Source organism: Dermacentor andersoni, chromosome 6 (genome assembly GCF_023375885.2).
Source record: "Dermacentor andersoni chromosome 6, qqDerAnde1_hic_scaffold, whole genome shotgun sequence".
NCBI classification, from domain to species: domain Eukaryota; kingdom Metazoa; phylum Arthropoda; class Arachnida; order Ixodida; family Ixodidae; genus Dermacentor; species Dermacentor andersoni.
This window is the reverse complement of record NC_092819.1, coordinates 55,817,656-55,841,500: the sequence shown is the minus strand read 5'-3', so window position 1 is coordinate 55,841,500 and position 23,845 is coordinate 55,817,656. Positions and strand designations below refer to the sequence as shown.

At 49.5% G+C, this 23,845-nt stretch overlaps 1 protein-coding gene across 4 annotated transcripts in view; it reads left to right on the top strand.

Moving 5' to 3' along the window:
- Positions 1-23,845, top strand: part of LOC126522830 (solute carrier organic anion transporter family member 74D-like) — a 181,316-nt gene that overhangs the window by 100,460 nt on the left and 57,011 nt on the right. The gene's annotated exons all lie outside the window — the stretch shown is intronic.

Here is a 23,845-nt window from a genome sequence, read left to right as displayed (position 1 = left end):
TCTCCAGGACGTACTTTCATCGCGGCAACTGCGCATGTACCCGAACCTCGGTTCTTGCCGTCTCCGCCGGAGACGAGATTCCGGAAGGCCGACATATGGCGCACTCCTGATAGAATCCCACTGTGCTACCACTGCGGCGAAGCTGGTCATCTCTACAGGATGTGCGAATACCGCAGAGCGGGACTTCGGGGGTTTTCCGTAAATGCTCCTTGCCCAAGAAACGGTGAACGCCCTTTCGAGATCCAGGAGTATTTGTCAACGCGCCAAAGCCCGCAGACTTCACAGCAACATCAACCTCGGTCAATAGTGCCGCTGAGGTATCGATCACCGAGCCCGCGTCCATCCTCAAGCTCTCCAAGGCGACGCCCCCAAAGCCCACGTCGGGAAAACTAATACCGGCGACCTGTGGAGGTGAGGCCGCTGTCGACGCAAGAACAGAGCCTCCAGCGCTGAACGACGGACGCGAGAGCAGTTGCGGAAAAAGTGACGTTGCTTCAGATTTATGTGTGTTTATAGACGGCTGCGAAATTACTGCTTTAGTAGACACAGGCGCAGACCATTCCGTTATGAGTAAAGTGCTTGCCAGAAGACTGAAAAAAGTGCTGACTCCTTGGAGAGGACCGCAAATTCGAACCGCCGGAGGACACCTTATCAACCCGGTGGGCAGGTGCACTTCTAGAATCGGAATACGCGGCTTTACATACGTCGCCATTGAGTTTCATTGTCCTGTCAGAATGTTCAAGGGATTTAATTATTGGAATGGACTTTTTGCAGGCGAACGGTGCAGTTATCAACTTGCAGGAATCCTGTGTGTCGTTCTCAACGAAGCACGCCATCGCGACGTTCGAGTGTGAAGAACAATTCGATGCGCTTCAGATTATAGACGACGACGTCACGATACCCCCAAGATCCAGCATAGCTGTCGCCGTAAGAAGCACCGTATTCAGCGACTATGAAGGAATAGCAGACAGTAACACTGGGCACTTACTCGAAAAAGGGATCTGTATGGCAAGGGGTCTGGTTCAGCTGCGTGACGGGTGCTCGAATGTCTTCCTGACTAATTTTGGAAATGAAGTCCAGCATGTTGCGAAGGGAACTGTCATTGCCCGCCTTAATGCTTATGAACAGATTACGGATTGAGCCCTTCCGATGCTGCACTACTGGATTCTGACAACGTAGACTCCATACTCGCATCTGTCAACATCGAAGCAGCACTATCACCGAGCCAGAAGCAGCAAATAGAGAACCTTGTACGAGAATTCGCCTCGTGTTTCTCAACGACATCGAAAGTCCAGAGAACATCCATCGCCAAACACCGTATCATTGTCGACGAAGCTGTGAGGCCTATTTGCCAGCATCCCTACCGAGTGTCACCGAAGGAGAGAGAGATCATCAGCAAACAAGTCGAAGAAATGCTTAGAGACGACGTAATTCAACCATCGACCAGCCCGTGGGCTTCGCCTGTGGTGTTGGTAAAGAAAAAGGATCAGACCTTGCGCTTCTGCGTTGATTATCGGAAGCTAAACGTCGTCACAAAGCGGGATGTCTATCCCCTTCCGAGGATCGATGACACCCTCGATAGACTACGTGATGCGAAATTCTTTTCCTCTCTCGACCTCAAAAGCGGATACTGGCAAATAGAAGTGGACGAACGAGATCGTGAGAAGACAGCATTCGTCACACCTGACGGACTATACGAATTCAAGGTACTTCCGTTCGGCCTCTGTTCCGCACCTGCCACCTTTCAGCGGATGATGGACACTGTGCTCTCCGGGTTAAAGTGGCAGTCCTGTCTGGTTTATCTTGACGACGTCGTGATTTTTTCTACCACCTTTGCTCAGCATGTGGAACGACTAAGGACTGTGCTCAAAACTATTAGTTCAGCAGGGCTGACGATAAAGCCACAAAAATGTCACTTCGGCTTCCATGAGCTCCTTTTCCTCGGCCATATGATTAGCTCCGAAGGCATCCGTCCTGACCCTGAGAAGACCGCAGCAGTAGAAAAGTTTCCTAGACCAACTGATGAAAAGGCCGTTAGGCGATTCCTAGGACTTTGTGCCTACTACAGGCGTTTCGTCAAAAATTTTTCAAAGATTGCCGAGCCGTTAACGCGATTAACGAAAGAAGATATGCCTTTCGTCTGGCAAAGTGAACAAGAAGATGCATTCAATGAGCTACGACGGCGACTTCAAAACCACCCGGTCCTTGCGCACTTTGATGAGGAAGCGAAAACAGACATCCACACAGACGCCAGCAATTTAGGACTCGGTGCCGTCCTCGTTCAATGGCAAAACGGAGAGGAAAGAGTGATTGCATACGCCAGCCGCACTCTTTCGAGGGCTGAAATCAAGTATTCAGCCACCGAAAAAGAATGCCTTGCAGTAATATGGGCCATAGGAAAATTCCGACCATGCTTATACGGTAGACCGTTCCGAGCAGTCAGCGACCATCACTCATTGTGCTGGCTTGCAAACCTGAAAGATCCTTCTGGACGACTTGCTAGATGGAGTCTGAGGCTGCAGGAATACGACATAACGGTCGTGTACAAGTCAGGTCGCAAGCACAGTGACGCTGATTGTTTATCACGTGCGCCGGTCGAATCTGCTCCTGCGAAAGATGGACACGACTTTCCGTTTCTTGGAGCCGTGACCACATCTGAGATGGCCGAACACCAACAGTCTGACGCTGAGTTGCTCCTACTCATCAGGCACCTCGAGGGACACCCCGTCCATGTTCCGCGAGTTTTCTGCCGGGGATTGTCATCGTATGTGATGAGAAATGGTGTCCTGTACAAACGAAATTTTGAGCACAGCACAGAGAAATTTCTACTCGTCGTTCCTTCAGCTTTGCGATCCGAAATCTTGGAAGCCTGTCACGATGACCCTTCAGCAAGACACCTCGGAGTGAGCAGAACGTTCGCCCGAATTCATGCTAAGTACTACTGGCCAAAGCTATTGACTTCAGTACAGCATTATGTACGAACATGTCGGGATTGCCAAAGACGCAAAACGCCTCCATTAAAACCCGCAGGCCTCCTTCAACCAATAGAACCCCCAGGAGCCCCGTTCGAACAAGTAGGAATGGACTTGCTCGGTCCCTTTCCGACATCATCATCAGGGAAACGATGGATTGTAGTAGCCACGGATTACCTAACCCGATATGCCGAGACATCCTCTCTCATCAGTGCAACGGCTGTCGAAGTGGCTGAATTCTTTGTGACCAAGATAGTATTACGACACGGTGCCCCTGGAATTATTATCACGGACCGAGGAACTTCGTTCACAGCCGATTTGACGCAATCCATTATGAAACTGACTCATACCAGCCACAGGAAAACAACTGCCTATCACCCTCAAACAAATGGGCTAACCGAGCGATTGAACAGGACGCTGACCGATATGTTGTCAATTTACGTAGACTTAGAGCACCGTACATGGGACAAGATACTACCCTATGCAACATTCGCCTACAATACCGCATTACAAGAGACCACTCAGGTAACGCCATTCCAGCTTGTTTTTGGTCGAACAGTTACCACACCCTTGGATGCAATGCTCCCTGTCAGCGACAGTACAGAACAGAACCCTGACACCAGCGACTTTACAGAGAGGGCCGAAGAAGCACGTCAGCTGGCGCGACATCGCATTCAACAAAGGCAGCGCATCGACGCGGACCGATACAACCTGCGGCGAAGGGAAGTCGAGTATGCCCCAGGCGACAGAGTATGGGTGTGGACTCCCGTGCGGACGCGCGGCCTGTCCGAAAAGCTTTTGCGCCGTTATTTCGGCCCTTACAGAGTACTTCGCCGCATCAGTCCCCTGAACTACGAAGTTACGCCAGAAGGACAAGTGAGCTCATCCCGACGCCGGCGTCGCACGGAAACTGTACATGTGGTCAGACTGAAGCCATATTATGACAGACAGTGAATGTTTGACCAAACATCTATTCTGTGCCATATACCACTTTAGTATGAACAACAGCTTGTGAACAATTTAGTCGCTGTACGCACCGGGACGATGCGTTTTGGAGGGGGGATAATGACACAAGACAGAAACATATTTAAACAACGCGCGCAGGTTCATGCGCCCCCCCTCAAGAGGACAACGGCGTATTGGAGAAAAAGAAGAAATGATGGCACGTGTTTTCGCCGCACGCACTTGCATCGTAGATGGCCGTTGTCAGCGTTTACAAGAAGAAGAAGAGGTGAAGCGACGCTCGAGAGAGAAGAAGAAGGCATTCTTGATCTCCTCTTCAGAACGCGGCAGTCCTTTTTATTTACCCCCAGGGCACAAGTTAGCCCACAATAAATAGTTGTGTCTGGACTCCCTTAATTATTCGTTACAGTATATATCATCGATAAGCAGTTTGCATAACTACACAAGGCACACGTATAGCATAACCATAAGCTAACCAAAGCATATCCATAAGTGAAACCGTAAGCGTAACCATAGGCTAAATCATAAAGCATATCCATAAGTTAAACCGCAAGCATATCTATAGGCTAAATCATAAAGCATAACCATAAGCACAAGATAAGCAAGGGTGCAGTCTGTTTCAAGAGTGCGCGTTTCTTTAACGCTTAGCGCCTGGTATTTCCAGGTCACGAACGGCATGCTCGCTGTCAACGCGGCTTCACGTAGCATTCTCGACAGGAAAGTAGCGAGCGCCGAGTTTTCAAGAAAGGAAACGCAAGCCAGACGGATGAACGTTATCGTTTAAAGAGACAAGATCCAGCCCAAAGGGTTTGAAACTTCGTACTAATTCTTTCAGAGTGTAAATGCGCTATGCTATTCCCAACCCCCTTTAAAGTCATGCCATTAAAAAAAAATTCTGTCGCTGTTTAGCGCTAAATAAGAGAAAAATGCGTTAGCATTACGTCGCATCTCTTCACGGTCACGGATAAATGATTTTTAAAAAACCGCGTTCACCGCATTGCGGTAGTGTTGTGCGGGAGCGTACTCGACACACGTCCTACTTCTTCGAGGAGCCAAGTGCTGACGGTGGTTCGGAGGATAACACCGTCAGTAGCGCTAGTGTGTGTGTGTGTGTGTGTGTGTGTGTGCGTGTGCGTGTGTGCGTGCGTGTGTGCGTGCGTGCGTGCGCGCGTATTGCACTTGATTGCGCATCGTAGTGAAACCGGACGGCGGACGTCTGCCACACTGACTGGTATACAACCTCTGGAAAGATCGGTGTTCACATAAAAATCAGTGGCGCCGGGCGGTGGTGTGAGAGACGCGACGGCGGCCACCCACGGGGGCGGGGCGTCGTCCCTACGTTTATTACGGGCAATATAAGAAGAACGCGCAGACGCAGCTGTGACGTGTATGTAGCTCGGTGGGGGCGACGCGACACGGCGTTGCTTGATCGTTCTGCCTTTTTTGGCCCGAGCGATGATTTATCGTTGCCTGGACGGTGCTGACGAGCGGCGATAAAGCACCGTCTTCTCGCCCCCTCCCCCCTCCTTCTCCCGCTTTCTCCGGCACTTTACGAACCGTTGCCGGCGGCGTGCGCTGCCTGACTAGCCGCTTGGACCCATGCACCCCCTCATCCACAACTGCGTGCAGTGCAGCAAAGGCCGGGGCTCGTGTCAGCCAATCGGCAAGGAGAGCCTGTTGTGCGTTTTGAGTTCGCGGTAAAATAATTTACACCATTAAAGGGGTAAATCGGCATATGACTCACACCTTCACAAGGGCGTAAGGGTGCGTGCGATAGATCGATTTACACCGTTGTTAACCTGTAAGGGGGTAAATTTCACGTATGGGTGTAAGCTATAGACCGATTTACACCCTTACTTCTGAGGCGGTGAATTGGGTGTGAGAGTGCGAGCTATAGGTTGATTTACACCCTTATTAGGCATTAGAGGGGTAAATTGGGTGTAAGGTTTTGAGTTATAGATCCCATTTACGCCATTATTCACTTCTAAGAGGGTAAATTGGATGTAAGGGTGCGAGTTATCGCTTGTAATTTGAACTTTTTCTTTTGTTGCCCCGGTTTATTTGAAAGTTTATTTAACATAATGAACGTATACAATTGCAAAGTACACAATTTTGGGACCCAACAAATTTGTTAAAGGGTCCCTACATTAACATTTAAGGGGGTAAATTTAGTGTAGGTTATAGAGCGATTTACACCCTCATTCACCCTATTGCACTCTTATTACACCCTTATAGCGTAAGACCTTTTATAGCGAAGCGCTTACGTTTTCCCATTTCTCCCGTTCTTGTGGTTTCTCGGTGTTCGGAGTCGGCAACAAAAAAACGTCGTGTCGTTCTTTGAATGTGTCCTGTGTCGCGCTCTTTAAAGGTGTTGTTTACAAAATGTAACAGCCAGCTCAAATTAACGCGTTGTAAGGGAAAGCGCTCGCTCACTTGTTCGCGCGTTAGTTCGTTCGGGTTGTTCCCTTGCATTATCAATCATCGTGGATGGTTTCCGCACTTTCTAAAAAATTTTTTTTACTGTGTGTGTGTTTGTGTGTGTGTGTGTGTGTGTGTGTGTGTGTGTGTGTGTGTGTGTGTGTGTGTGTGTGTGTGTGTGTTTGTGTGTGTGTGTGTGTGTCGACCCTGGTTCTCTATTTCGGTTGGCCGACGCAGTGCGCAGCGTTCGCCGTACTGCACGCAATTGCAGAGACGCATTGTATATGCGTCCTCTCCGCGTGGCGGGACATCGGGTGCCCCCAGACGTCCGTCGGGGAATACCCCTCTCCTCCCCCACCGCCCCCTTTTGCGAGCACACGCAGTGCGAGCGACCGACCTTGGTCAAACGTCGTCGCCCCCGCGGTCGCCCGCCGTGCGCCCCCTCCACCTCGTCTGCACAGCCGTTCTCTCCCCAAAGTCTGTACACCGTCTCCGCGGTCTCGCTCATGAAGCGCATGCCTGCGTCTTCAAAGCGTTACACCTTACCTGAGTTGAACATGTGGTAAAGAAAAAGGGGAAAAAAAAAAACGAACTAAAGGCCCTCGGTACAAAGCTATTCGACATAAAGAAGTACGGCGAATCAGAGGCGGCTTGGACGAACATATTTAATCAAGAAAGTAATAACGAATTTATGAACGCGTTCTTGTGCGGACTAGGAGTTGTCTACGGATAATTTAAGAACGCTTTCTTAAATTCGTTATTACTTCCGTGTTTAAATGCTCGTGCAAGCCGCCCCAGTTCTGCGCGCTTAAGGTTGCCCGTAGCAACTCGCCCAGCAACGAGTTCTGCTATACACTTCAGTTCTGTGGCAATCCGCTAGGTGGCAGAAACTTCTTGAGAGAGAAAGAATTGTCGTTCACCACACGAATATAAAGCATAACAAGAGGCTGTATATATGCGCAAGATTCCGCAATCAGGCTTTCCCACACATCCACATCATCCTAACCCAAGACGACCGCGTTCCAGCTGAACGCCGAGACCCGTTTTGAAGGCTTTGGACCGTGTGGCGAATGGAGAGCGGCAGTAATGACGTCACCTGCCCGAATGTTGACACGTTTGCCTAATTGCGATTAAAAAGGATAAGAAAAAAAACTTATGACACGCTTGCACTTGGAACCTCTGATAATTCAAACTACTGCGCGCACGCTTAACCGGAATACTAGCAATCTCTCTCCTTCTATCTCCATCTCCCCGCCCTTGATAAATGCGCGATGCCTGCAGCACGCGATGAACACGTATACTTGAACGAGTGCCGTTTGCTGTCATTGTGAACAAGGCTCCCGCGAAACGTCTTTTATTTGGAACATATTTAATCTTGGTCGGTGCCGTGTGTTCCAATTGTCAATTTCGCGATCTGATATGAAACGCCGGTCCAGTTAAGCGAAATATATATTGAAAAAAAAAAAAAAGGTTCTTGTAGGTGGAACCTTAGGGCAACCCAGATTAACGGTGTGTAGAGACAGCTGCGAGATGTATAGTCTCGATTCAGTTGGCATACACGAAACACAGACGGCGCAGGTCTTGCACTTCTTTCTTTTCTTTTTCTCGTCAAGGAAAACTGTTGCTAGGCTCAACTGAGCGTGTATAGCTGTGCTGAGACGGTTCTGTCTTGCCTTTCTTACCTGTGGCTGAATCGTGAGCGGGAACTTCGAAAGCACGTAACTTTCGCATAGGAAAAAAACAAAATAAGAATGTGCAGAAAAGGAGCGAGCGATTGTCTCCTACACCTCACCGTTCGCGGTGGGTGGGCCGTATGTAAATCATTCTGGTCACCCCCGCTTGCATATTGCGAGACCCTCATGCATCACAGGTAAGCGCGCTGCTCGGTGCTTGTTAAGTTGTTAAGCGGCACAGCCTCAAGGCAGCGTCTATTCAACGTGTTATCGACGTTGCACCGCTCTGCATGGACATGCAGCGTCCATGCATATATTCCTGCCGCAATGAGGTTACTGAGTTGTCTGCGTGATTACACCTATTGCAGCTTATAGGACGCGCAATAACGTTGCGTGTCCTGGCAGAATTTGCAGCTTGTGTGTCGACCGCGCGTCACGTGCGATGGACGCCCCGCTGAAAATGCGCTCCTTGCGGTATAGCCGTATACGCTTTGTCGCTGCCGATTTCGATAAACCTGTAATGTTGCCTTAATGCTACAAAGTTTTCTCCGTCGACTGTGCTGACACTGTGTTGCTTCGGACATTCGGTTGTTGTTTGTTGCACGTATTTGCTTGTTGTGTTAATTTTAATATTTCTATTTTTCGTTTAGAGACAACCTCTTTTGTCCTTAGTGGCCAGCTGCGCGACTTGGTGATATATTTCGCCCTGAGGACTCAATTCTGCTACGCGGAAACTCAAACACAACCCTCCCCCCCTCCTTTTTTTTTTTGTGATCCTTATTTTTTTTATGTCTTCAACCAACATGAGCTGTCCGTTCGATGCAGGCTGGCGTAGTGGGATCAATGATAGGATGTACAGGATTGCTCAATATGAGTGATATTATACCTTGTCGCCTATTCGAGCAGTGACTGCAGCAAGTTAGCGTGTGCGAGCCTCACTGGCTGATTTTAATTGCCAAGTTCTACTGTCGATGGGCGTGTCACGTCATAGTTTCTTATGTTAGACCGTAAACAACGCTGTCAGATGGTCTTTCACAAGAGTTTCAAGCTGGGCTAATTAATCTCCATTTGGCACGGGCAGTAGGGTAGATGACACGAAAAAGAAATATATACAACGGATCTACGCTGTTCGTATAGATACTCAGAATGGTCTTTGATGCTAATCGCACTTGCTTTTATTCGTGCGATCTTTTTCTTCCGACCAACGTAGCCTTGCTTTCGTTCTCTCTTTAGAAGAAAGTGTCGTTCCTCTTGTTACTACGCGCACTGCTTGGCCTATATATTCATCTGTCCTTACAATGCCAGGTCGTGCGACTTGTCGTCCGCTGATTAATTTGCGAACGCAGCAGTGAACAGCTGCGGCACGGTGTCGCGCAATCGTGAGCGAAAGAGAGAGAGAGAGAGAGAGAGAGAGAGAGAGAGAGAAAGAGAGAGAGCAGTAGTCGAGGGAAGAGCAAAAGCCGGGATTCGGAGTTTGTCACAAAGCGGTCTCTTTGCTCTCTCCGCGTGCGAGGTCGTCTCGAGACGAAATATCTCGGCCGGTCTGTATTTGCAGCATTGCCTCATATTTTGTCTAGCTTTCGTTGCCGCGCACGCACACACGGATATAATAATAATAATAATAATAATAATAATAATAATAATAATAATAATAATAATAATAATAATAATAATAATAATAATAATAATGGAAATCGTACAGAATGTGTACGGTTGTGTGTGCGTGCGAGTTCGCGATCATCTGTCCGGCTTTCGCTTAACCGTACATATAGTGGAACGTAAATGCGTGCGTGTGTGTACTGGCGCGCGTGCACGTGTGTTTGTGTGGTTGATTCTGTTTATATTAGAACGCACGATAGCGGTCAGCTGGAGATATCTACCTTTATATGCTTTAATCTCGCGCAAGCTATCACGAGTATTGCGGACGGGTGGGTGCAAGATGATAGCGTTTAGATGTCGTACTGTACCAATAAATATAAATGGATAAAGAAAAGACGCAATAATAGAATTTGCTGAAACCTGTACCCCCATGTGGTGATCTAATCTTATCTGCCTGCACTTAGGTTCCACTCTTCATATCTAGCTTTCACTTTTTCTTTTCTTCCTGGGCTCTCGTCTATGGCTGCAAAACTAATTAAGATCCGCGTCTGGAATCCATTAGCTATATCCATACGCTATATCTGTTGTAAGCAAGCGCTCGTACAGACGCAAATGACGATCTCGACACCGTTCGTGCATTCTCGTATCTGCTCCATGCTTTACTGTTTTTGTTCTTGTTCCTTCTTCTTCTTTCCCTTCGTTTTTTCTTCTTCTTTCATTCCCAGCGAAACGAGGTCACGCAGCCTAACACGGATGGGGCGGTTGTCGTAATAGCAGCCGTTCTTAGACCCAGCATCAATTAGGTCCTCTCGCCAGATGCAATCGAATTAGTGTATATATATATATATATATATATATATATATATATATATATATATATATATATATATATATATATATATATATATATATATATATATATATATATATATATATGCATGCTGCAAGGGGAGATAAATATCTTCTCCCATCGCAAGCTTCCTCGCTCCGTAGGGAAGCCACTCTGGCCGTATGCCTGGCGTTTAATGAGCATTACAACGCTCTCTGCAGCTACCCCTACTGCCCGGTGAAAACGAGTTGTGCGGTCAAGCTGGCCGAACCGTTTCTTTCTGTCTTTCTTTTGTCGCTTCCGCCGCTCGAATCTGACCTCCAGATGAGCCGTGTGACATGAATAGCTCGTTCGTAAACGTTTTCCCGTTTGCGTGTTACCGGAGAGGCAGATGTACGGGAGCAACTCAACGATGGAAGCGACATCCTGTGACCAGTAGTTTAACTATAAGGCACGCAAAGCTAATACTGTAGTGAACTACAACTTACTAGTTAAGTGAAGGCTTAAAGTGTCGGTATAGTGGTGTAATCGTTGACATCCTCTACCTTTATTATATTCTCTCGACAGGAACTCTACGCAACGCGGAAAAAAAAAAGAAAAACAGTTTCAAACGCATTGCAGTTGGACACATCATAACAAAACGTCGCTACCTTCCTTTTCTTGTATAGTTTTTCTCGCTAGTCTGCCTTTTCTTCTTTTTCTTTTCTTTCTTTTCTTGCGTCGTTTTCAGTAAGACACCGAACTAACTATTGACCAAGTCGAAACTGCGTGCTGACCAGGGCCCGCATTTACAGAAAAGCGTTCGACTAAACGTGTTCGATAGAGCAGACGTCACAGGCAATCGTGTTGTCGGACTTATACTATATGTATATTATAGTGAAGGCGATCATTGTCCATTGGCGATCCATTGGCTGTCCATTGGCGATCAGCTCTTAGGAGCGAAAAAAAGAAAAGCAAATGTGAATTCGGGTCCCAGATTACTTCGAGGCGGTTAGCTCTCTCATATGGATTCTTCAAGTGTTAATTGTGTAAAAGGTAGCCTTACGTACGTAGGAACCGCGCGTTTGTACCAACCAACCTTATCGCATTGTTTGTAGAGGCCGCGGTTGCTGCGGGGTTATGGCGTTCTGCTGCGGAGAACGAGGTAGCGGGCTCGATTCCCGTCCCCGGCGGCCGCACTTGAATGGAGGCAAAGCGCGTTTAGATATCTAGGTATTTTAGGTACGCGTCAACGAACCCCAGGCGGTATAAATTAGCGCGTATAGCCCTTTACTGCCCCCATTGTTGCTTTGGGACGCGAAACGCGGCGAACCACGTCTCATTGTTTTGTTAGACCGCTTTCAGCGGGCGGGGCTATATTAGTTAGCAGCACTGCTCCCTGCGGCCCCCAACGTGTGCGAAGCCTCTCTTCGGGCACGCCAAAAAAGCCGTGCCGTGCACTGTGTGCGCGTGTGTGCCCGGAGCGGTGGGCCTCCCAGCTATTCTGGGATCGAGAGCGCGCCTGGCTCTCTCGACGTTGCGTGCTGCGCGCTCTAAATTAACGGCGAGCCGCGGAATGCTCCTTTCGTCGTCGTCGTCGAACGCCATGGCAGTCGGTGGTGCGCCTTTCTACTTTTTACTTTTTTTTCCCCCTTGGGTGCGTCGACAGGCAGGCAGCCCTAGCTTGCAGCTGCGCACGCCGACATTTGGCCGATTTTTTTATTCTCATCGCGTCGTTTATTTACTTAGTTGCTTCCTTTTCTTGCATCAACGGCAGTCGGGTTAGTGGCTGCTGTCACCCGGGCTCCTTCGCGGGGGGGGGGGGGGTCGTCTGTGATGCCGCAATGTAGGTATAACGTCCAGAACGCGTGGTGGCAGTGGCGTAGTTTTCCGGCTTCTGCAATGGGTCCCGGGGCGCTTGCGGTACTCGAAAGCAGGGTATTTGAGGTTAGTTGCCGTTACTCCGAGAGACTCGACGCTGGTGGCACGAGTTGCACGTAATCTATAACGGCCACCGCTTGTCGGCTATGGCGAAAGAAACGACCGAATAATCGTGCCTTACGGTGCGTGCACAAGACGCGAGGAGAAAGTGGTTGCAGCGGCTTGACGCAGTAAAAGAAAAGAAGAAGAAGAACAAGAAGAAGAACAAGAAGAAGAAGAAGAAGAAGAAGAAGAAGAAGAAAGAGAGAGAGAGAGAGAGAAAGAGAGAGAGAGAGAGAGAGAGAGAGAGAGAGAGAGAGAGAGAGAGAGAGAGAGAGAGAGAGAGAGAGAGAGAGAGAGAGAGAGAGAGAGAGAGAGAGAGAGAGAGAGGCTATATTCGCGCCTCGCTTAACGCAGCACCCGCACCCAAGCTAGGGATATGACGTGTTCACTTCAGACACGAAGTTTAGTGGTGAGACGTCCTCACGTAAACGTGGGTAGTTAGCCACGACCGCAAGTGTATTACCATCGTAGAAGTACATAAACTGTAGGAGAGAGCATTACGTCGCCTTAACCAGCCTCGGCAAGCGAACTCTCCCTCAAGCCACTCCCTTCGCTTTTTCTCTCGCAGTGTCGGCCCAACACGTGACCTGTGAGACTCGGTCTATTAGCCGAGAATGTTAATAGTTCCGGGCAGTTCTTGATCGATGCGCACTCGAATTCGGAGGTCTGCAACCGCAGCTCTGTCTACAGAGCTGGAGCTGCTGCAACCCACCACGCGCTCTGACGTGAGGATCACGTGTTGGGCCGATGCGTTTGGCTTCAGTAGTGTCGCGCAGGGCTCCCTTCTGGTTCTTCGCTCCCTCCGTGGGGCGTGGCGATATACAGCAGTGACGAGGAAGGCACCCTGCATGCACAGCGTACGGCAAGCATGCGGTTAAAGTAATCAAAACGCCGCGAGCGGGTGACGTCCGCAGGTGGCACAGAACTCCGACGGGGAGTGGGAGAGGACGGGAGGAATGGAATCGAAGGACTCCCCCTTTCCGTTCGGGGCATCCCAACACTTCAGAGCTGACTGTATTCAGGACGATCATATATTAGGCTATTGTCTGAACAGGCGAGGTATATGACTGTGCAGCAACGGGCCGAGGACCGCCTGTGTACTTTTTTTTTCTTTTTCGCGAAGCTATCTATATAGTATCGGCAGTGCAGTAATTGGACCGCCTTATCCGGCGAGTCGACATGTATTCACTCCTGCTTGTATTATAGTCCGCGGTACACGCGACTCGTTTGGGTGCATATTGTTTCTCGTAGCAAGCACGTTTCTCCCATGTTTGCATTCATCGTGGGAGCGACCTTTCTGGGTGCCATAGGCGTGGCCTATAGGTTAACATTAAATGCGCGAAGGTCGCGTCGCAGCGCTGATTGACGCGTTTGTATGCAACGCGCTCGACTCGCGTCGGCGCAACACAGCGGCGTGAGAGAGAGAGAGAGAGAGAGAGAGAGAGAGAGAGAGAGAGAGAGAGAGAGAGAGAGATGGAAGAGGAAAAGGCGCAAGCAGATGCATGCCTCTGCGTGGGCCGCGTTGGCGTGCATGCGACCTTTACCATTTCTGTACGACGAGCTTTTCTTTCCTACCAATGCCTTTCACGAAGCGCTGTAGCTTGGTGAAGGTGCTTATTTCTTCATTTTTTTTTCTGAGCTTTTTCTGGACTACAGTGTACACCACGTTCGGCGGCTTAAAGTTAAGATCGTGTGCCGACCTGTTCTTTTATCCATCCCTCTTCACAGGAATCACCGAAGAGCGTTTCGGCGCTGTGCCCCACTACACTTTCTAAGGCCCCAGCTGTCTGGCTGAGGACGTTTATAACCATGAGGGCTTACTACTCGCAACGGAATCACTCCAGTGTTTGCCGCAATTTCGAAAGAATCCACTTCGAAGATGTATGCCGATCTGGCAACTGATGCATTAACCGCCTTATTCAGGAATGCATCTTAACTTGAAGCCCACACTTGACTTGACTTAAATGACGCCTGTCGTGAACGCGCCTGAAGAAACGCAACGAGCGTCTTGAGTGCGTTCGCACCATGGGGGGGGGGGGGGTATTCTGTAAAGATCCACCTATTGGACTGACCATTTCGGCCGCTAGTGATTGGCTAGGGCTGCTCGCTCGTACAGCAGCGTCCAATCAGCAGCGGCGGAAATGGACCGCCCACTAGGTAAACTCTTACAGAATTCCTACCCCCCCCCCCCCCCCCCCACCAGAGATCAAGCAACTTAAGATGCATTTCTTAATACGTTGGTAAAAAGTCATCTAAGCAAGTGTGAAGGCTCCGTAATCGTAAGCTCTCTCTCCCCTATCATCCTTTCTTCTGGTTCACTTGTTTTATCCGAAACAGCGCTGATTTAATAAGCGGACGTGGCATGTTCCATGTGGGACATTCCTTTTTCTTGCGGGAATCGGGTGGAACGTACGTATATACTTGACGGTGATATATTAGAAACAAAGCATAACAAAAGATAAAAGAAATGAGGAAAGGCGACTTCTCCCGTGCACAGCGACGGCATTGGGATTGGAGCACGTGTGCTAGAATATTCCAGCAGCGCTCGCCGTGGGGCCTCCGTTGGCGCAACTTATGTTGCGTCACGCATGCCTGCAATATATATATATATATATATATATATATATATACACACACACACACGAACATACCCTGCGCAGCAACGCCGTGTTTTCGTTAACGATTTTCGGCGTGCTACGTCTCTGCTCATTCCGTACTATAAACAAAAGGAGGCCGGTGTTCGCGTGGGGTAAGCCTCTCCCCCCCCCCCCCCCCCTTCCTGCTGAACATAAGTGTACTGGTGTGTGTAGGCGCTTCTTAATTCGATAAAGACGGATAGCGGGGAATATGCAAGTATCTGACAACAAACAAACACTGCTGCCTTCTGGTGTCTTTTTTTTTCTTTCCCCTTAGCCTCGATCTTTTACTGGCGTCGCTAACTTCACCTCTATTACTTCATTTTTACACGCTGCGTCGTCATCCATGCCAAGTGGTCGACGCTTATGTGCATATGTTTCTGAGCGACATGCCGGCTTTATTTTTCCTTTACGCAACCAACTTGTGTGTAGAGCGCTATATAAACTGTGTAACTTGTTGTTTCTCTTAACTTGCCTTCTGCTTCTCCATTTTTCGGCTGTGTCGTTTTCGTGGTGTGCGGAGCTCTCACAAGCTGACGAGAATATTTTGCGCCGACGATCATGGATGTGTCGTATGTTAAATGTACGCGGTCGGCGTCAAATGTGTATACAGGCCGCCGACTTCCTTGCGAAAATGTTGAATTTTTGAGCAGTCTGTGACTGCGTATATAGAAAAACCGCACAACACTGTACGTTGTTCGCATATGTACCCGTGTACTAAAGCTACTATTACTGTTTACCAGTATACGGGGTGATCGTTTATTAAGTTTTACGGGTAATTTTTGAAAATAGCCTGTTGCAGATGACGTAACTCTATTCCGTGAACGAGAGAGGTGAGCATTACTTGCACGCGAAAGGGAGAAACATATTGAACTTGTCTACACAAGTGTACCCAATGCGGCACGCTAGTAAACGTTTAATATTCCTGATTTTGCGAGGAAGTTTTCAAGTGCTTTCTGTGCGTTTCGCTGTAGTGCCAAGGAGTTATTGATAAGATTGATTCAAGGGGTATAACGTCTCAAATAGAACACTCGGCATATGAGAGGCGCTGTAGGTTTCCCGATTACTCACCCGTGATTCTTGAACGTGCTCTAAATCTAAGCGTAAGAGCGGTTTTGCATTCCGCCTCCAACCGTATGTGACGTACCATTGCTGCCGATCGAACACGCGGCGTCGGGCTCATGATGAAAGCCACTGATGAAAGTGCGCATTTTGAAACGCAGGCTTCAGGCTTCCTTTCTCTTCGCCTGTAACGTCGATTACACGAAGTCGCTATCTTCCTATCAAACTCTTTGTCTTTGCTTGAGAGAGAGAGAGAGAGAGAGAGAGAGAGAGCAAATGATAAATGAAAGGTAGGGAGGTTACCCAAGACAGCCTGGTTGACTACCTTACACTGGGAAAAGGGAAAGGTGGGAGTCGAGAACACCGTTGGCAGGCGACCGGTGGCTTCTTAGCCGACCGGAAAAAAAAAAAGAAAAAAAAAACGCGTATTTCCTGTGGACATAATGCGTGAGGTGCACCGTCATTAACGTAGGCATGCGACATCGGCCCTCGGGAAATCTGCGCATGCGCTCATACGGCAAGCCGAGGGCGTCACAGAGGGTATAGAGCGGACGATCGAACACGCTGAAACACTCCGCCTATTCGTTCTTCGCCTCCTTGAATAACTATATCGGACAAGTCAGCTCAATATAGGCAAAGAAACATTTCCAACCTCTGCAAAGAGGAGTTCGACCTCTCTGTACATGTTCTGTGTAGGCTTTCTGCAAGGTCCCCTCATGTTACCTTCCTGTAGACTCAGCCTCCCTGTGTCCCGAGTCTGTCGGTTTTTCATTGCATCCAGTGTTAAAAAACGGAAGACACGTACTTTGTCGAGACTAAAGTGTGAAACGGCGGAAGCCTGACACCATTGCCAATGGCGTTTGATGCGTCGGAACACCACGGAGGCACACAACTCGTACACTGTTATGTCAATGTTTGTTTATTAAATGCCCGCAACGTCGTTCTGGACGAAGTGTCTGTTAAAGTAGTTTGTGGCCGCCGGGAACTGTTGCAGCGCCGTTTGTGGATCAGGAGGAGACGCGTCTTCCATGGCGGTGTCGGGGTGTAGTTGGCCATCCTCATCAACCACTTCGCTCTATTGACTTGTACTTGCTCGGCTTGCCGCGGCAAGATGGCGGTCACGGTGCTTCCGAGCCTCATTTGCCTTGGTACCCGGAGATGCAGCGAGTCGCTTCAAACGCATTGCCTCTCTTGCCGCTCATCAGTAAACCCTTTTTTGAAGTCAGCCGGGATCACTGCAAGATCATAGCAACATCACACCTACGCGGTGACGTTCACGTAATGCGAGTTTTCTTGCAAATGATGGTCGGCGTCGACCTCGTCGTTTTTCTTCGACTCCCAAAAGGCTCGTTCTTGCCAAATATGGCCTTCAACATCACATTTATGCTCTTTAAAGGCTTTGTATGGGAGATATTGAGCTAAAAGGCTTTCGCTGTAACCGAAGCGGTGCACGATGAGTGTTCTGATTCTTCTCGTTATTGTATAATGATGAAGCATTTGTCAGAAGACTACAAAGAATACTAGAGTGACTGCGGTGGTTATGAGCGGTAACATGTAGGCTTGCGTTTCCTTATAGTTCGGCTCCACGGACAGCAGGGAACTTCCGCACATTGTTCGCATTTCATTGTGTGCTATCTTCATGTAGGTTACGCATATTGTGCATCGATAGATCCGTGCAAGCCACCAAGTCCAGTGATATTTTTCGTGACCTGAACGTGTGTTCCCCGGACGGGACTGCAGCCCACCGCTCAAGCCTGTCACGAGTTGGAAGCATTTGCCTCCCTAGACACCACATGAAGTCGCGTAGGTGGCCAGGCAGAAATGATGCCGTTATCGCACCCCACGACACGTTATTGGAACGCGCGCGGCGCGCTGGGGGAACTAGAGGAGGCAGTGAGGCTGACATAGTATCTACAACACGGTTTTCGATAACGTCTACATCAGGACATACCTGTTTATGTGGTGATGCCGCCACCGACAACAACCGCACGTGACGTCACTCTACTAACCCGTTAAAGCTGACACGCCGAGGATGACGAGGCCGCCTTTGACGAAGGTAGGCCCTCATATCGAAACGTTGGCCAGCCTTTCTGATGCACCTTATCCCTGTTTATAACCGTTATACCACAGTGTCCCTGTTCTTGTGTGAACTGTACGCTGCGCCACCTTTACAGTGAAGTGACCTGTATAACGAAGTATTTCGGAGGCTCCAAGCACTTCGTTATAAAGGCGGTTGACTGTATTACGCTTCTTTGGCGCGACTGGCACGTATACGTCGCGTCGCACATAGCACGAGCTTGAGCACTTGTGTGTGCTCTATTTTCCATTCGGCCACTAAAATGAATGACGTTATTGTTTGCGTCATGATCGGGAGGGTGTCAGTCTGTCCCATTCTCGCCTCGTTGCAGCTAACGCTTTGGGACGCGCTGTGCTCAGCTGCACCCCCGCCTTCGGGGTCGGCTCTCATTCCCCAAGTCCTTTCCCCGTAACTTGAACGCTACGAATACGCTGCGATACATTGTACCGCCTCCGGGTTCGGCCAAAGTTGTACCGTTTCATCCTGGAGTAAAAAAAAATTCGCCGTCGATTACGATACTCCCTAATGCGAAATCTATACGTGGTTTCATTTCGCGATATATTGGCTGGCGGAGAAAATTTGTCTCATGCGGCACGTTGCAAATGGAGCGAAGTGTGGCGCGACTGCCTCGCTAATCGTGAGATCGCGAGAGGCAGCTCGTGGGTGACGTTTGAGCGCAATTCACAGCAGCCGCCACAGATAGACCTCCGCTCATGCAGCGCTTTGTTTCCATATATGGTATCGGTCGACGCACTCTCCGCATGCCATCGGTGAAAAGACGACGGCGCACTACTCTGGCGCCATGTCGTAGCGGTCATCGCCGCAGAGCCGTGCTTTCGGGGTACTAAGTTTTTATTCTCACCATAGAGTTTCTCACTATAACACCTAGAGGCTAATGTGGCGCCACCGTCTATGGGAATTTCTTAAGGGGGCACCGTGCCGTCATGGGAATGACGGTATATGTGTCTGCGAGGCTCGTGTTGGCTGGTGTTGTACGAGGCTTCGTCTAGAACGTGGATATGGCTACACAAATAACGCGTTCTCAAAGTAAAATCTTCATAAAATGCTTCCATTCACGCATATTACATCTTTACTCACCTACAATGCATGACCAACCGAAGAAAAGCAAGAACAGACGACAAACTGTTTCAAAGCGAGCGCGAACCTTGTCGTCTATCCTCCAACTTTAGCGGCCCGCTGATACTTTTTACGTAACATATAATCTTACACGCAATAACAAGTTCTCAAAGTTAAACAAAACAAGTTTTTTCCTAATAATAAAACCAAAACAGCTTTTCACGTAATGTTTTAGTAGAAAATGAATCATTGTGACAGACGGAACGGCGCTTGCCAAGCGCGCCTTCAAGGTGTCCTGTCTCCGAGAAGGATGCCAATCCGAAGTCACAATATACCGGTATTCCCATGCATACCAGCGCAGCAGCGCCAGATTTCCCTCTAGGTAATGTAGTGAGAAACTCTGATTCTCACGCTTTCGCCATACTCTCATCCGCTTTCCGCCTCATGGTGCCGCTGCTCTCTCCTCCCCCGCTTTCCTCCTCGCGCTCCCTTCGCTGTCGCCGTTTTTCATGCTCCGCGTTCCCTCCTTCATCCTTCGCTGTGCTCGTTCGCTCGGTTACGCCGATGCCGACGCTCAGCGCATGAACGGGCGCCTAAGAGCTGCGCTCTAAAATCATGCACAAAAAAAAAAAAGACATACGTCTCTCTCTCTCTCTCTCTTGCTTCTTGAGCTGTTTCGCCGATCGCACATGTGTCGGTAAGCTCCCTTTTTTATTCATTTTAAGGATATTTATCTTTACAATGCTTCGTCATTTTTAACATCTTAGAAACTAGCCCCATCTTCAGCCATGGTCCATTTCACACAGCTTAGCGCCACGAGAGCCACCGGGGGCGGGAAATGTGAACACGCCAGTGAGTTTGCGATCGCCGTCGATGCACAGCATACAGTCGTGTGTCGGACACAACCAGAGTTTGGAAGCGCGAGGAAGGAAATTATACCCTGAAAGGAAGGCAGGCCGATTCACTGATAAAATGGCAAAATGGCGACTACAAATCTGAGTGTTCGCCTTCGTAGCCCAAGCTTCCCGAGCCGTTACAAGCTGCGGAGACGAAGATTCCCATAGGACACGAAGCTCTTGCGTATGAGCTCCTTTATTAATGCTGGAGTTACTAAACCACAGGAAAGCAGCGTCGGAAATATAGAGTGCTCAGCGATTGAAGCGCAATACTCGGAGCGCGCGGCTGCCACCGTCTCCATTTTTTTTTTATTTAGCTCAAGGTGAGCGCCATGGTATACCAAGCGCAGTCACAGTGTGTCACGAAGGTTCTCGCTTTCACTGTGTGCCAAGATGCATCAGCTTGGTGTCCCCAGCGCTTACAATCGGCGCAAAGAGCGCCGATGACCACGGTCTTCGAGTATCGCGTTTCAATTGCTGAGCCCTGTAAATATTGTTGCCTACAGACCGGGCGTATCCAGTCTCCGCCGTTCCATCTGGAGAGACAGCGAAATACACTTCTGCTTGACCATTTGCACGCGTATTCATGGAAGACTGTATATACGCTTAGAATCAACTGCGGAAACTGTCGAAGTTCAGGATTGTTAATTTGAGAGAGTTACTATATACTGTATAAGCGGTCGCATGTACAAGGCCGCCAGTGCTACAACCGTGTTTTAGTTCCTCCCCATACAGTGCCGTTTCCTCTCTATAGACGGACGGTCACGGCGCGGCGCACAATTTGTTCGCTGTTCTTAATAATTGCTCACGCAACCGTGGTGCCCCCTACAGGAAACTGCGATTGGCACGGCGCCCGTGCCGTGATGCGGGGCGGCTTCCGTGCCGTTGCACAAGTCCCGGTGTGGGCTGCGAGAAAAAGTGCCGTCGTCGCCGCCGCTATCAGCTGCCGTGGCCCATTCAGGGCACGGGTATATCGGGAAAGAAAGAAGGGACGCGGGTTTGGCTGGTGGCGACCGAGAGGTCGCGTCGGGGAGCGTCTGCGGGCGTCGATAACGAGGGGGACGTGTGAAGAGACCGGCGGGGCCGGGCCATCGCCGCTCTTGCCCCCATTCGAGCGGCGCTGTTTCTGCGCGGAGATTACCTACATTGCTCTGCCGCTGGTGGTCAGCGGGGCGCCGCAGTGAGCTTGGCGCTTCTGCGTTCCGCGCGCTGGCCGCTGTCCATAAGCAAACCCGTGCGCCAGCCACGCCACGCGTGTGTAATCTATATATATATATATATATATATATATATATATATATATATATATATATATATATATATATATATATATATACATACACACACACACACACACACACACACCATCTCGTGGGCTTCGCGAAGGCCACCGAAAGCAGCATATAGCCTGGCTTACATCAATGCGACAGAAGCGCGTCGAACTTGTATAACGCATCATGCGCGCTGTACTACTTGCCCGAGAACGCTTACCACGTGGCGCAATTTCCCCTTTCGTCCGATGCGATGCCGGAAGCGCTCTCTTCGGCAATTTGCGTTTCGCCGGTGAGGGGAGGAGAGCACGCGCCGGCAGTTGTCCCCTGATTCTTGGCCAACCCCCCTGAGTTGGTACACGCCGCTGATCATTATCGTCATCATCATCATCATTATCATCATCATCATCATCATCATCATCGAAGGACTCGCTCTTTGGCACAGTATGCGCGCGTTGATCGAATCCAGTCGTTCGAGATCTGTTTCTTGCAAACTTTTCTAAAACTGAAACAGCGCGAGAATATTCGGGAAATGTAGGAGAGAACAGAACGCACGTTTTCTCCTCCTTTCTTCACCTCTCGCCTGCAGCTTCAGTTAAAAAAAAAGATTGAAGATGAATCAGCTTTGCCGCAACTGCAGATCTCTTCAGAGTCTAAGTGGGTGGCCACGCGCGTGCGTGGAATGAAATGCTTTTTTTCCAACAGGAACACGGTTGACAGCGTGCGCTTAGAAATGTTTTTTTTTTTTAATTTGCTCTTTATTTCGCGCGCGCATTCTTTCGTTCGAGCGCCACTACGCCTGCGCGATCATTTCGCCATAGAAACAGTTTCACGGTCGATGCGGCGGAGTCTGCTGTTAACGGAGCGCGCATTGTACAAACTTTTCTCTCTCTCTCTCTGTATTTCCGTACGACCCGCATTTCGCGCAATTTCGCTCTATTGCCGCGCTCAAGCACCGCAAGCTCCGCGTGAGAGCTTTGCTTAATTTGTCTTTTATTATCGGGACGATACAGAGCAGCAGGTGGTGTTCGAATCATGGGAGCATGATATATATATATGTGTGTGTGTGGGGGGCGAAATCGATCGCGTCCGTGTGCGAACACCTGTCTTGCGCGCTTTCTGTTTTACCCGACCGGTATGATTGCGAAGCGACGCGGGGGTGTGTGTCTACTGCCGGAATGTCCTCTCCCCTCTGCGTGCGGGTGGGCGTGGCTTCCCTTTTTTCTTGGCTTCCCGCTTGTAGCGCAGTAAAAGTCACAGACGTCAATGGTGGTTGCTTTCGACGGCGTTGTTACGCCGCGCATTTCGCCCGCAGTTAGAAAACGGTCATTCCATTTTCACCGTCGTGTGTGCTCTAGTTGGAAATCGGCGTCACAAGGTGACGCCACCGTCGTTTCCGCATCTCCGCGCCATACCGTAAGCGGTAGTATATAGTTCACGGGCCGGGCTAGAACACTGCCACGTTTTCTCTCGGTTGTGTTTTCTCTCGAACGTTTCTGAGAAGTATGGATATACTCCAGTATATTCGAGATACGGGGTCCGCAAAGTGATAGTGGTTACAGACAAGACAGAGAAAAAAAAAAGAAACGAGAAAAAGATGAAAATTCCTTATCTCCGTGGGATTCCGTAACCGCCGTAGAGGGCAAGATAGGCCTCTCGCTTAAGTAGTGGTCCTTCGAGGAAACGGAACGTCGTTATTTCGTGTCTATTGTCGCGCCTGTGTCGCTTTTGTGGCTTTCACAGGCTTCGGCGCTCGCTTACGTCTTCTCTTCCGTCGCTTCTGTATCTCTTCCAACTTCGAGACTTGTTTGCGACCCCCTTATCATCACCTGCCGCTTTCTTTTTTCTTTCCTTAACGCGTTTTATGCAGGCTATCTTCGCGTCCTCTTTAGGCACAGTTGCGTGCTTTGTAGTATCATATACTGGCGGGGCCGTTCTGCAAAGCGGAACGAAAAGGACTCTCGGCAGTCTATCACTCCGCCGTCGCACTTTTTTTTTTGCTTTTCTTTATTCGACAAACCCATATACAGAGTTGTTGGCACCACGACACAACGACCGCAGGCAGCCTTCGTAACGCTGAGCTTTACACGTGCCAGTCTTTTAATGAGCGCGCCTACGTCGTACGCTTGTATCCGCGCGACGTCGTCGGGCTGTGGGACTACTTCGTGCGTCGCAAGACACCGCGTTACGCAGTCTCGCTCCGCGTGCCTCGACAGCGCTGCACGCAACTCCGCACGGGACGAAGTGCTATCGATTTGCTCTTGAAACCGCAGCCCGACCTCTTTCTCTCGCTCCTAGTGGCCCACGGCGCGCGCACATGTGGCATGCTGTGTAACAGGGGTGCGTGGGCGTGCGGCGGTCGGTCGCAGCGAAACTGGCGCACACTGTGATGCGCTTATCCTTTAATCAC